At 40.2% G+C, this 12,042-nt stretch overlaps 1 pseudogene; it reads left to right on the top strand.

Moving 5' to 3' along the window:
• The first annotated feature begins 7,496 nt into the window (after positions 1-7,496).
• Positions 7,497-11,831, top strand: LOC119002105 (polypeptide N-acetylgalactosaminyltransferase 12-like; annotated as a pseudogene).
• Positions 11,832-12,042: the final 211 nt, after the last annotated feature.

Below are 12,042 nucleotides of genomic sequence, written 5' to 3'. Positions count from 1 at the left end.
GCTTGCTGGAGAGGTTTCACACCTGTTTGCAAGTCACAAAACATGTCTTTAATTTGCTTTGTTTTTTTGTTCTTGTTAAATAGAATGAGAAATGACTACCAAACTATTCATGGTCATTACAGTCCTTAGGAAAGGGGTATTCTATTAGTAATATTTCTTTTTTAAAAAGATTTGATTTATTCATTTTTAGAGAAAGGGGAAGGGAGGGAGAAAGAGATGGAGAGAAACATCAATGTGCAGTTGTCTTTTGTGTGTCCTTTACTGAAGACCTGGATGGCAACCCAAGCATGTGCCCTGACTCAAAATCAAACTAGCTACCCTTTGGTTCACAAGCCAGAACTCAATCCATTGAGCCACACCACCCAGGACCCATTAGTAATATTTCCATGGGTATATGAATAAGCAATGACAATTTATCAAGAAAAAATGTGTACTATTCTAATAATGATTACTATTTTCATTCATGCCGACTTGTCACACAATTCTCAATTACGGTGTTTATGCACATTTTCAGATAAAATTTTAAACTGCTTTAATAAAATCTTCATTCTGGGTTTTATTCACCCAAGTTGCTTAGCAAAGTTGTGTGTGTGTTCACATACATTTATATGGTATATTTAGTATATGTATACTAAATATACCATATATATATACACATTTTATGTATATATCTTATTTTATATATTTTATAATAAATACATTACATGTATACATAGTTTGTATAGCTTATAATATACATATGTGTATTATACCTCATGTAGATCTTATAATTAATATTTTATATTGGAAATGGTTCCCATTTTAACAGACTAAATTATTATTAATTTCATATATTAATAGTTATATTTATACTAAATTCATTTTTCATACTTGATGTGATTCTTATGTGTATTTACATGCATGCATGCTAAATAGATTACATGTATGCTAAGTAGATTACATGTATATATTATAGATCTACTATATATTTATATTATATATATGCTAAATATATCACATAAATATATCTCATATGCCTGACATGTATGCTTATCTTATATAGCTTGTAGGATATATATATATATATATATATATGCATATAGTATATCTCAGACATATCTTATATTTAATATTTTCATACTTGGTGTAATTCTTATTTTAACAGACTTAATTTTGTCCTTTTGGAAGTAAAAGCCAAATTAAAAGGTTTAGAATCTTAAAGAGACACCCTTTCAAATATTAATGATGCTATGAATTCCTAAGCTATGTGCTAACCAAAACTTTATTAAAATGCTGTGAAAAATACTGGATGGGAACAAAAGTGAGGACTCTAGTTTGTAGAGAGTGAACCACGGGCTCACTCTTGGAACAGTCAGGTGAGTCTATCCCTCATTATCCCCTCCCACCTCCCTTCTGGTTACTGTCAGATTGTTCTTAATTTCAATGTCTCTGGTTATATTACACTTGCTTTTTTCTTTTGTCCACTGCTAATTTTATTTTATTTACTTATTTCTTATAAAATATTTTATTTATGTATTTATTTTTAGAGAGCAGGAAGTAGACCAATGTCATTTTGAGAATTCTCCCTGGGGCAGGATGCAAACCCTCCCTCTACATGTTCTGAGGCTGTAAATGGGGCTCATGTCACCACGACTGGAGAACAGCGGCTGACTCCTTCAGTGTGGCAGACACAGCCTGTGAAGCAGGGGGAGGTGGCACTCTTCCATCTAGGCAGGTATGATTTGCTCACATCATGAAAGGTAAAGGGGCAAACCCCAGAAGGCTCCCTCATGAATTTCACAGGCTGGCCTCTTTACCATGGTTGTTTGTTGGACCTGCCAACCGAAATAAGTGGTGAGAAATGAAATCAGCTATACAGCAAGAGGCTAGAATGTCAGCTTAATTGCTGCTTTGTCAAGTGTGATTGCATTTCAATGCAGTAGAAGTAATTCCAGAGGGGAACACAGAACTGTGGAAACTAGTTTGGATGTAAGATTAGGCTTCAAGTCATGCCCCAAAAGGCTCAAGCTGAAATGACCTCCTTCAATCTCTGTGCCATGGCCTGGGGAGAAGCTGCTGTGGCCTGTGGGAAAGCCACCTGGGCTTTGGCATACTGTCTGTTCATTTGCATGGTCCCAGTTGTGGTTGTCAACTTGTCATGTTCAGCTGTAATGACCTCATTTCTACCTTGTTCTCCAACCAGCATCTCATGCCATGTGAGTCTGCTTCCTATTGCACATCCTCATCGACCTCTTGGTGATTCCAATCCCCAGGCTGCTATGTTGAACACACTCAGAGCACCAGAGTTCACTCTCAATGCTTTCAAAGTGGATTCTCACTGCCTCTCCCTCCTCATTCTAATGGCTTCTCATCTGTGCTAATATGGTCTACTTAAGACCTAAACTGCATTCCACAGTATACACATTCTAGCCCCTTTCATTAAATATTTAATATTTAAGTATCAAAAGTGAATGATCTTTGTCCGAATTTTCCCCCTTTGGTAAGAGGTAGGAGGATCAATATATAGGGAAGCCAGGCAAAACAACAAAACAAATATTTTCACACACCTCATTTTCCTAAATGGATTATTAAATGTATATTTAATAATGTATGTCACATAATTTTCCTTAAGTAAAACAGAGAGAGAGAGAGAGAGAGAGAGGGAGAGAGAGAGAGAGAGAGAGAGAGAGAATCCAAATGTTATCCACTGCTCATTTGTAAATTTTTTCAGGTGAATATAAAGTATTTTATTTTATTATTTTTTTTAATTTTAATTTATTTATGTATCTTTAGAGGGGAAAGAGAGAGGGAGAGAAACATCAATGTATGGTTGCCTTTCGTGCGTCCCCTGCTGGGAGCTGGCCTGCAGGGAACCAGCCTGCAACCCAGGCATGTGCCCTGACTGGGAATCAAACAGCGATCCACTGGTTCACAGGCCTGTGCTCAATCCACTGAGCTAGACCAGCCAGGGCTAAAGTATTTTATTTTAAAAAATTATTTTATTCTTGTTCTATTACAGTTGTCTACATTTACTCCCCCTCCACTGTGCCCCACCCCAGCCAAACCCACCTCCCTCCCCTGCTTCTCTCCACCCTTGGTTTTTGTCCATGTGTCCTTTTTACTCGTTCCTAAAAACCCTGCTCCAAATTATCCCCTCCCATCTCCCTTCTGGTTACTGTCAGATAGTTCTTAATTTCAATGTCTCTGGTATTATGGTGCTTGCTTTTTTCTTTTATCCATTGCTAATTTTATTTTATTTATTTATTTTTTAGAGAGAGGGGAAGGGAAGGAGGAAGAGTGGGAGAGAAACATCAATGTGTGGTTGCCTCTCATGTGTCCCCTACTGGGGACTTGGCCTGCAACCCAGGCATGTGCCCTGACTGGGAATCAAACCAGCAACCCTTTGCTTCACAGGCCTGTGCTCAATCCACTGAGCTACACCAGCCAGGGCTGTCCACTGTTAATTTTAGATGAGAGGATTAGGTTGGAAAGAATCTCACTGCAGGAAACTGGCAAAGGGAAAAAACAAATAAAGAAGCCTAATATTATTGTTCAACAGAGACGACAAATGATGAAAATAGAGTTTAAGCTTGTTTTCAAAGCAATTATAGAGGCACTTTGATACATTTTTATAATTCAATTAGTTAATATTTTTATAATCAAAATTTTGAAAGTTACCATAAGTGCATTTTTAAAACAAAAGAACCCATGGAATGGCAAAATCTCCCCAGAATAGACAGGGGAAAAGGGGAGTCAATAAATTCATGGCAATACATTCTTTACTATGAAACCTTGATTTCTGTCCCTTTTTGTTACTTTCTGCATAGTATCCTCTATTGCCTCATAACATCATAAGCATTACACCCAAGCCATCTAAGCAGGCACACTTTCCCAATATGATTTTGAAACTTTTTATTGGTCATGCTAAATTAATTTTAGCCTACAATACAGAGTACATGTTCTTATGTCTCAGAAATGTATTTGTTCATCTTTAGGTGTTTCTAGGAATAAATTACTTTGCTGCATAATGCAACATAATTTCACACCTCATTGTGTTCTTTATACTGATTGAATTTGTCTGCTAAGAGAGAGGTTTGGAAAGTTAACACCTTCAAATCTCCAAACCCAGTGAATTCATATTACCCATCAAACAGACATGGTGTGACCCACAGAATTGACAAGGGAAAACTTGGGCCAACTGCTGAAAAGAAATAGCATTTTAAATACTTAAATAAGCATTTAATAAGTATTTAAATAGCATATTAAATGGGCCTCCATCATTAAGGAATAAGATGATTCCTCTTTTAATTTAAGCTAACAGTTTTAAGTGGGATAGTAGAAAATATAATTTTCTTATAATTTTTGAAATATTGTCACTTTCACAATTTACTTAATTCATGTCCTATAAATATATAATGTAGCTAAAGTGTCTAAATCTTCCATTATTTCTCAATAAAATATTGAACTGTAACTATCAATATTTACAGAAATAGAAATGTTATATCTTTAGAGAAGTTATGAACAGCTCAGTTTTGTGGGAAAATAAGCAGAGCAAGCTAAAGTTAATGCGATGTTATTTTGTTTGCTAATGCAGATAAATCTGCCCCTAATAAAAGCCAGGGGTCTGCTGCAAAATGCAGTTACACAGAAAAGCTGATTCTCATGTAAGTGCTATGACTTCAGCTCATCGGGGAAGCATAGATAATTGAAATCTTTAAATCATTTCCTTGCTTTATTTCTGATATTAATTTCTACCTTTTTCCAAAGTAAATATTGTACCATACCTATTGTGTTGTAACTTTAAGTGATAAATCTAATGGTAAAAAGAGGCACTTGGATTTACTTTTTTTTTTTTTTTTAGAATTGGCAAAGTGTTCCATCACTTATTTCCAAAATAATTATTGAGCGTCTGGTGCATGTGCTACCAGGTTAGAACTGTGGGAAGACTTTCGCATCCTGAACCCGAACAGAACTTACAGCCCAGCTGCTGTGTGTTTATGCATTTCTCTAGTCCAAGGGCAACAGCCACCACACTGTCCTGTAACTAACTAACAGCTGCCTCCATAGCAGAGGGGTGACCTGTGGCTGTGGCACAGGACTTTCTTGTTTCAAAGACTTCTCATTGGGTAAAATGAGACATCTCATTGGGGGTGAACCTGCCAATGCTGCCAGCACCTCTATCCCCAGAAACAAATCTCAGTGGACTGAGCACTGGCCTGCAAACCAAAGGGTCACCTGTTCAATTCCCAGTCAGGGCACATGACTGAGTTGCAAACCAGGTTCCCAGTAGGGGGCATGCGAGAGGCAATTGATCTATGTATCTCTCACACATCAATGTTTCTCTCCCTCTCTTTCTCCCTTCATTCCCCCTAAAAATAAATAAAATCTTTAAAAAATAATTTATAAAGAGAATCTCCATTCCTAAGGTGTCTTTCTCTCTGTTCCTGGAAGAGAAGAATGACTAAAATTCTAGAAAGTGTTATCTATTGAGAAGGCAAGGACTTAAATATGCACAACAACCATATCCTTATTTACTCTGCTTCTCCTAGTAAACTCCCATAAGTGACTCCCAACCCTAACATTGTTTTTCTTTAGCTGGAGATGGTATTTAAGTTGGAGGCTTGGGCCGTTTCGGGAATTACTCAGTTTTTCTGACTTTCTCCCATGTATACAGGAGCTATACATGTGATTAAACTTTTGTTTAGTTTTTTTCCTCTTAATATGTCTTTTTATTACAGAGGGCTCTCAGCCAAAAACATAGAATGGTAGAGAAAAAATTGTTTCCCTCCCCGACAAAGCTATCTTTAGTAATCCACTTGCATGTTTAAAAACGAATGGATGGGATTTTGTCCCATTTTACAAACTTAGAAGGAAATCCATATCTGACTGTGAACCATTCTCTAATTTTAAAACTGCCATTTAGTTGGTTAGGTCATTTGGAATTGAATCTCACAAGTTTTCTAACTGTTAAAGTGCACAAGTTTACATAACATTCAAGCACCAGATGCTTCACAGCAATATATGGTTGTCCAAGTGGAATTTGCAGAAAAACACACAGTACGTTAGTAAATGATTCACACCTCTAACACGCACAGGCCTATAAATATTTTAATTCATTGTTTTCTGGCTTTGGATATTACATTTTTAGCATCGACCCTTTTAATTGTGCTTCAAAAAAAGTTTGTATGTTGGAGACAGAGTTCCAACTATTTTTTAAAGTGTTGAAAACAGATGAAATGGTATTACATTGAACCATAAGAAATTGCCACTTGCCAAGTCAAAACCATTCTAATATAGGTACATCCTACTTTGGAATCTCTCAGGAGAATCTCAGGACAGAGTCTACTTCTAGAAAGCACAGTTTGTATTGGGTCCACATGTTTTTTCCGGTAGATAAGAGACACATTTTTCATTTATACCCATAACTTTATTGATTTCGATACTTTGAGTATGTCAGCTGTTTCTTCTGTGGTAGATTGTTGATTGTTCTCAATTAGTGCCTTGATTTGATCTCTATCAACTTCAACTGGTCTGCTAGATCAGGGAGCATTGTCCAGTGAGAAGTCTCTGGCATGAAACTTCGTAAACCACTTTTGTCATATTCATCAGTCACAGCACCTTCTCCATACACTGTGCAAGTCTTTTTTTATATTTCAGTTGCATTTTTACCTTTCTTGAAATAATAAAGCATAATATGCCAAAAATGTTGCAGATTTTCTTCTGTCTTCAATATCAAAATGGCTACACAAAAATTCACCAATTTTCATGTTTTTTTAATGTACACTGATATGACAGCTGTCACAATACAATCTAACAAAATTGTTTCAAATGGAGTTAAAGACAACTAAGTACTATGAGAGTCATCTTACAGGAAAAAAAAACCAATCTTTTTGGCCAATCCAATACATTTGGGCGTTTTCGTGAAGTATCTCTGTTGATTATTTTTTTAAAAGGCATATGAGCAAGTCCAGTGGTATTTACACTGATTTACAGCTGCGTGACTGCCCTTATGTTAGCTTTTTCAAGCTACTGAAGTCTGCTGATGTTTGATTTTTCTATCATTTTAAAGGTATTATCATTATTTATTCTTATTTCCATTGAGTGACATATCCTAATTATAACACTCAAGTTGCCCAGGGAGCTTGTTAAATGCAGATTCCTGGAACAATTCCCAGACATACTGGGGCCTGTGCTTTAGTCATCTTGAGATGCTATAACAAAATACTATAGACGAGGTGGCTTAAACAACAGATGTTTATTTCTCACATTTCTGGAGGCTGGGAAATCCAAGATTCAGGTCCTGGCAGATCAAGTGTCTGGTAAGATCCCACTTCCTAGCTTCAAATGTCCTCATGTCCTCTCTCTGTCTCTCTTCCCCCCACCCCCTTCTTATAAGGGCACTAATTGTGTGATGAAGACACCATCCTCATGACCTAATTCCTAATGTAGACCAAGTTACCTCTGGGGCTGCAATACCACCTCCTGGCACTACACTCAGCACAAGTGGTGGACTCAGCATGGTGGCTCTTCTCACTGGAGCTCCAGCACTGTGGGAGGAACTACTGGGGCTGTCAGGCTTGGCTAGGAGCCAGTGCCACAAGGCAGGGAGCATCATGGGGCCAAGGTGGACCAACAGGGATTCCCCCAACTCACACACTGCATGCTCCAGCTGGCACAAGCTGGTCCTGCTGCAGCCACCTGTGCTGCTGACACTCTGGGTACACAGGGCGGGGCACTGAGGCTGCAGCTGGAGGGTAAGGGGCTGTAGCTTGCAAGAGGAAAATGTATGGCTGCATCAGATAATTTCTATTTTCTACTATGGCTGCATCAGATAATATCTACTTTCTTTTAGTGACTGCATCTTGCTGCAATACCACCTGCCAGAAGGTGGGAACCCACTGTTATAAAATTGCTTTGAAACACTGTGCATCACTTATGGAGCTTATGGTATCCCATTTCCATGGTGATGCAACTGCCCTGTGTCCTATCAGGATTTGTTTATAGATCCTTTGTGGCATTGGCCCTGGGTAGTTGATGCAAACCCAGCATGATAAGGAATATGAATGCTTCCTGCTCTTAATTCCTGCAGCAAAGCCTATTGGGTTACTCTTGCCTAGTTGGAGAGAAAGTTTTCAAAGACCAAAAAATACATTTATGATCATTTGCACAGGATATCTGTTATAGCATTTTGTGATGAAGCCTGGTCAACTCTCCCTTGGCCAGTTTACAATGTCTTCTACATGTTCCCAGACATCCTGCTAGAAGTTATTCTTGTAGATGACTACAGTGATGGAGAGCACCCAAAGGGGTGCCTGGCCAATGAACTGTGGGGGCTGCCCAAGGTGTGCCCTGCTAACAAGAGGGAGGGCCTGGTGCCAGCCTGGCTACTAGGGGCTTCTGCAGCAAAGTGCCATATCCTGACCTCTGTGGATTGCCACTGTGAGTGCACAAGGAGTAGTTGGAGCCACCGCTGCAAAGGATCCATAAAGAGGACTCAGCAGTGGTGTGCCTCGTGATTGGTGTAAACAATTGTGTCAAGGTAAGAAACATTCAAACCTATAGAGAACTTTGATGAGTTTATTTGAGCCAAATTGATGACAATTGCCAAGAAACAATATCTCAACAGATTGAGAAATGCTCTGCAAAATGTCAGTTTTGTACCTTACTTTATATGTTATAATCACATTTTTACAGAACAGAGGTCCAAGGGGGGCAATATTTGGTCCACCCAAGGATGCCCAAAACTTACAGAACAACAGTCCCACCCCCACCACAAGGACAGTATACTAATACCATCCTGACCACCTACTGGGCTCGTCTGTCTGCCACCAGAGGAAAGACATCCTTCAATGTAAGAGACTTGTGAAAAGGAAAGGAATGGGTTATTTAAAGCTATAGACTTAAAGTAGTGACCATTAAAATATCAAAGTCTTTTAGGATAACCACAGAAGCCCACAGTGCTTCCTTATCCCCTTGCCCTAATTTGGGGTACTGTCTGTAACTCTGGAAAAGAAGCACACATCCATGTTTCAGGTCACTGGCACCATCAGCTGTGTCACTGTTCAAGCAGGATCTAATCTAAAACCATGTGGCACCTTCTCATGGTCTACTGGCAAGAGTTCTTTGTACCCATGTTTCCAGGCAAAGTCTCTCCTGCTTCCCAGGCCACGTGGCCAAGGGAGCACCCCAAAGCTGCATGGGCCTCTTCTACCAAAGCTGCAGGGCTCTGCAGTCTGGCCAAAACTGCGTTGTTCTTTGCTCTACCAGAGCTGTGGGGAGGGGAGGGTCGCCACTCTGGTAAAGCCAAGTGGTGATTCCCTGCTACCCCCAGCTGCAGGGGTCCCCATTCTGTCCAAAAGTGTGTGACTCTCTCTCTCTGCACTGCCATAGCCTAGTGGTTCCCTCTCCTTCTCACATGGCTGTGGAGGTCCCCACTCTGGCAAAGCTATGTGGTACTCCCCCTTCTTCTTACATGGCTGCCATGTCTGGGTTTTAAATCCCTGCGCCAGTCCTCCTTTGCAGTCCCATTTCCGACTCCTACAATCAGCTACACTTGCCAGCATTCCTGTGTTATTCCAAGTTTACTGGGTTGCCATTGTGAGTCTGGGTAGGCGTGGCCCCATGGTGTGGAGCCAATAATCTGCAAGCTCCCACGCAGGAGCTGTAACTCAAGGGACCTGCCCCTAGTTATGTCTTGGGTGGAAGTCACTTCCATCCCTATGGATCAGAGCATGGCCACAGCTATTTAACATATCTATGCAGTTAAAGGTTATAGATATGTTAAATGACCATGCCAGAGGTTAGCTGCAAAGCTGTTGCTATGCAAAACAGCTCTCAATGGCCCTTCTCCATTTGTCCCTTCCCCCTGTCGGGGAAGGGGGGGAGTACATCTTAATATTTCCTGGACATCCTGAGCTCTGGACCCCATTCCAAATTCTTTTCTGGGGCCCCCCTCTTGGCTGTGTCCTGTTACAGCAGGGGGTGGTGGTAAAGCGGTAAGGACATCTTATATGTCTTTCTAATATTCCCTGGACACCCTGAGTTCTGGACACCCATTCCAAATCCCTTTTTGGGGCCCCACTCTTGGCTGCACCCTGTTTCAACATGAGAGGACGTAAAAGGGTTACATGAAATTCATTGGTAATAGATTAGGGAGGGGGTTTGATATAGAGGGGAAGCCTCTGGGGATTGGATGAAAAGTAAAATAATAGACACAAACTTCTTTTACACAGGTGAGTACAGGATAGTTAGTCAACAATTAACACAATAATAATAACAATGAGGGGATTTGTGGTCTCTGCTCTAGTGTGTTTGTTGTTCCTGGGGAAAAGGGAAGTAACCTTGACATTTCAAAGGCTTGTTTATTAGGTATGTTACCCTAGGTGCAAAAAGAAAATAGACAGGCTTAATTAAAGTAAAGATGGACTTTTGTGAGGAAAGAATCCAGGCTAGGACAGGAGTACTGGCCATAAACTGCTTTTAGTTAAATAGATTTTCATCTCAGACCATCCTTTGTGGTTACTTTTCATCTCTGAGTTTGCAAGGCTACTGCCATGCAAACCTCCTCAGAACTTGGCAGGTCAGCATGTGGCCCCCTTCTCTGTCCACAACTGGAACACCTTTGAGTACCTGGATTACTCCAGGGAACCCCAGATTGGAGATTTCCCCTGGAGGCTGGTGTTCCTGTGGCAGATGGTTCCGAGACGGAGTGGCTGCAGATGTGGTTCCCCATCGATGTCATCAGATCTCCAACAATGGCTGGTGGCCTTTTTGCTGTAAGAAATATTTTGAATATCTGGGGTCTTATGATACAGGAATGGAAGTTTGGGGCAGAGAAAAATGTGAATTCTCCTTCAGGATTGGGCAGTGCAGTGGGACCCTGGGACACACCCCTGTGCTCAAGTTGGGCCATACTTTCCCCTAGTAAGCTCCCTACTGCAAAAAGGCTCAGGCTAAGAGTGTCCGTGCAGATGAGGTGTGGGTGGACGAATTTAAAGGGCTGTATTATCACTCCATTCTCTGTGCGCCAGATGAGAGTGGGAGTAAAGGCTTTCAGTTCTCAGACGCAGCATCTAACATTTTGCTATTATTGTAGCCCAAACCTGTAGCTCCTCTGGAGATGGTAAATCGTTACCTACTCTCTTTGAGCAGAACATAAATTTCATGTGTTTTTTTTGTTGTTGTTCCAGGTAAATTGATTATTTTGAAAGGAGGCAAGCTTTAAGAAAAAAGTTTTTATCTGATATGTAATAAAATAAAACTTAATAATGACATATGAAAAGGAGCTTTACTAACATCTCAATCCCCATGCCCACTTGGAACCATTTGGGGATGTGACAGAGAAGAAGCTCTGTGCCAAGCTTCAGTGAAAGGACTTCAAGTGGTTTTTGGAGATCATGTATCCAGAACTGCATGTACCTGAAGACAGTCCTGGCTTCATCAGGATGCTCCACAGCAAAAAAACTAAAAGATTACTGCTTTGATGATAACCTTCCCAACAAACACAAACTCACTGGATACCAGGTCCTCCTGTACCTCTGTCACGGGATGAGTCAGAACCAGTTTTTTTGAGTACATGTTCCAGTATGAAATTCACTATAACATCCACCATCCAGAGGCCTGCATAGCTGTGGAGGCAGTAACAGATACCCTCATTGTACATCTCTGTGAGGAACTGGCCCCCAGAGCACCAGAAGTTTATCCTGTAGGAGGGTGGTTCTTTATTTCATGTGTAATCTAAGAATCATGTTCAGGCTGAGAGGAAGGCATTCAGCAACAGATTCATACCACTCTTATGAGATTGTACCAACTTGGAACATCAGAAATGGTTCTTTTAAAAACATATGACATAAAATGTCACAAAGTGTCACTGTACTGTACCAAAGAGACCAGCATAGGAGGTGGGGAGCCACTGCACTTAGCCCAACATGGACTTAGGCTAAGTACACCGACAGACTCACCAAACACTTGGCTGCTCCATTTTTATAAGAAAACCACTGTGCAACTTTTGAAAGTGATGTGGGATATGGTAAGAATGTGAATAAGCTTTGTACTGATTTTAAA

Source organism: Sturnira hondurensis, unplaced genomic scaffold, assembly GCF_014824575.4.
Source record: "Sturnira hondurensis isolate 20B ecotype Veracruz unplaced genomic scaffold, ASM1482457v3 Scaffold0017416, whole genome shotgun sequence".
NCBI classification, from domain to species: domain Eukaryota; kingdom Metazoa; phylum Chordata; class Mammalia; order Chiroptera; family Phyllostomidae; genus Sturnira; species Sturnira hondurensis.
Note: the sequence above shows the minus strand (reverse complement) of the source record. Positions and strands in the feature narration are given on the sequence as shown.